General features: G+C 33.1%; 1 long non-coding RNA gene across 2 annotated transcripts; it reads right to left on the bottom strand.

Annotated features, from left to right (window-relative positions):
• Nucleotides 1–1,586: 1,586 nt before the first annotated feature.
• On the bottom strand, nucleotides 1,587–2,976 carry LOC107756530 (uncharacterized). Of its 2 annotated transcripts, XR_001641827.1 has the most exons (4): nucleotides 2,917–2,976; nucleotides 2,174–2,236; nucleotides 1,825–1,884; nucleotides 1,587–1,668 (listed from the first exon to the last, which is right to left on the bottom strand). It is a non-coding gene; the product is annotated as an uncharacterized LOC107756530 (long non-coding RNA). The 2 variants fall into 2 exon arrangements; XR_001641828.1 differs by lacking the exons at nucleotides 1,587–1,668; nucleotides 1,825–1,884; nucleotides 2,174–2,236 and adding exons at nucleotides 2,527–2,583; nucleotides 2,749–2,808.
• Between the last annotated feature and the right edge of the window lie 14 nt (nucleotides 2,977–2,990).

Raw genomic sequence — 2,990 nt, 5'->3', positions numbered from 1 at the left:
TATAATATTAGTTTATTTTAGAAAATGAGAACAATTACCTAACCTTCAATTAAGACTTACCTCTGTGCTTCTATTTAAGTAAAAAGTAGCTGCCATTCTCAACCTTCTCCTCCGGCGCACAGACCTTTGGCGGGCGAGTTCATCAAGGTCTTCAAAAATTATCATAGCGTTAATACATAACTGTATTCATTTGAGGCAGTTTTTGGCATTATTTTAATGCCAGATGTCAAGAGTGCATTGATGCTTGAGCACCCACCGGCAGAAACATAAAGCGGCGCCTATGACTGTATTAGCTTTTTTTCCATTTTTATTAGATGAAATCATACACTGACTGACTGAATACACCAGGTGGCGGTAACGAGCGGTAAGCGGTAAATTATAAGCGGTATATAAGTAAATAAGCAGTAAATGCTTATTATTTATATTACAATTAGCGTAGTATTTAGGGTTAAAATAGAGAAAATGTTTTTAAATTCCAGTGCAAAGAGGCAAATCAGAGAAAAATAATATTCCTATGTATGTAATGCCATGGTTTAACCACTAGATGGCCGTATGACACATATTTAGCTCTACTCTAGTTGCTGTAAAGAGTTTTACCGGTCATAATAGCTTATTTTTTATTTATTCTATGTATTGCATTGTATATTTAGACATTATCAAACACTCAATGTTTATAAGTTTTGCTTTTTTTAAATGTTGAAATAAAAAAAGATTAATTACTCACATCCCAGTATTTTATGACATTTATGTAAGACGACAATATAAGTGAATGTTAAAAAAAAGGCCAGCAAATACGGAATTCAACCTAATAAAAACATTTAAATAACGTTTAAAAAAAACACGAGGCAACCAACTGCCCAACAAACACATTTACGTTGTGTCAACGTCGCTGCCACGTTCCATTTTTACTGTGGCAACGTTGCTGTCTACGTGCTCCCGACATTGTAGCAACGTTGAATTGTAAGACGCGAAAGAGCTGTAGCAACATTGTTACGCGACATTCAGCAACTGCGAGACGACGTTCCGACCACATTTATTTTTATGCCAGATTATAAATATGACCTTTTCTGCATCTTATTTTATTTTATATTTTTGTGGTGAATCTCTTAATAATCAAACACAAGATACATATGTAATACTTTTTCAAATACTGTTAATCATTAATTGTTCTTTTTAACGTAAAACCTGCTATGAAACTTTAAAGAGGAAAAATGCCATACAAGTTCATATAATCCAACTTTATTAAAACATTGCATACATGTCTATTGCATACACTACCAAAACATACATTTAAAAAAAAGTACGTTATATTAATTATGTTTAGCTCAAATATAATGGACTACCAATAAAAAAGCTTTAAAAAGGCATTTGAGAACGTTTGCTGAACAAAAGAAAAGCAGCTGAGAAACATCTATCAAATCTTAAGTAAATTTTGTACGAGTTATTTTTATTATCCTTATTATAACAGGATAGTACAGATATGAAAGCAAAAGATCGTGAGAAAAGTGTAGGGTGACATGCTTTTTCTGATTTGGGGTTGCATATATGACTTTATTTCTCCCTTCTGTGGAACACAAACTGAGATGGAGTACCCAATTTAACATTACTTACAATTTTGTCTTTGGGTATCTGTCCAGCTTCCATTGTCACTGGCTGTCCAGGCTGATTCTAGGCAAAAAAGTTAAAATTTGTATGCAAAAAAAATAAAAAAATTATCAGGCCTCACAATAGCACTTTATACATTTTGAGGTTTTCAAAATGGACTTGAAGCCACTAGCGCTCTATCATGATCAAACTTTGCATCAAAGATAAAAAGTAACATACCATGTTGGTGTTGATCCACACTTGAATTATGTTCATGACTCCATTCTTGCATTCTTGGTGCTACAAAAGAGACATTATTGTGATTCTCTCTTATAAACATTTAACTTATATTTGCATATGTAAGTACATTTATTTTAAGTTTGATAAGACAAATGCTGCTTTCACACATTAAACACGGTAACTGCTGTAAAATTGCCAGATTGCCATTTCCAGTAATTGTACCATATCTGCGGTTCACACAAGCAACACATTTTCTTTTCTTCTTTTTACCATTTTACAATTTTCAATAAAATATAAATAAATAAATAACAGCAAGAAAGAAAGAAAGAAAGACGTGGGGAAACATTACCTAAATGTTGTGGCATCATTGACTGAGTGGTATGTACAGCTGATCTGTAGCCCCCTGGCATCTCTGGATCAATGACATATTAATAAATTACATCAGCACTAAAATACTGATACATTTTGTGATGTTTATCATTATCATCAGTTATGTCCATCAGAAGGTTTGACTGATTCAAAACAGACTTTTTAATTTGTTCAAACAAGCATCAAAACAGTAATTTACAACTTCTTATTCCGGACACTTTTCAGAACTGATATACTGATATTTTTCAAAAAGATCCTCTACACATGATGTCAAAATGGTAAAATGCTCATCATTTTCCAGAAAAAGTTGTCTGTATCTTGCCTTCGATTGACGTGCCATAACCCTATGTCCTTCACTCTGGACATCCCAGTTTGGTGTATTGCAGAAATCTAAAAATATATTTATATTTAATTTGTTAGTACAACTACATGTTTAATGAATATTCTGTACTGGCTATCAGATAAAACTTTTACATGGCTAGTAGATGGCATTCAGATTATGCCTTTGTAGTGGAAATTGTATGCCATTCAAACTAATAAACAAACAAACAATACCTAAATGTTGTGGCCTCATTGAATGGGTGCTGTTGGTATGGATAGCTGCTCTGTAGCCCCCTGGCATGTTTGGATCATTGAGATATTAATAAATTACAGGGCTGCAATCATTTTTGATATATGGTGTATTGTGTAAAACTGCTTATCTTAATTATTATTTATACTTACCACAAAATCCAGCTCTTGGCAAGCTGTCAAGACCCCCACATGTCTGTGATGGCTCAGGTGCTAAAAAAAAGAAA

Source organism: Sinocyclocheilus rhinocerous, unplaced genomic scaffold, assembly GCF_001515625.1.
Source record: "Sinocyclocheilus rhinocerous isolate Xijiao unplaced genomic scaffold, SAMN03320098_v1.1 scaffold653, whole genome shotgun sequence".
NCBI lineage: Eukaryota > Metazoa > Chordata > Actinopteri > Cypriniformes > Cyprinidae > Sinocyclocheilus > Sinocyclocheilus rhinocerous.
Note: the sequence above shows the minus strand (reverse complement) of the source record. Positions and strands in the feature narration are given on the sequence as shown.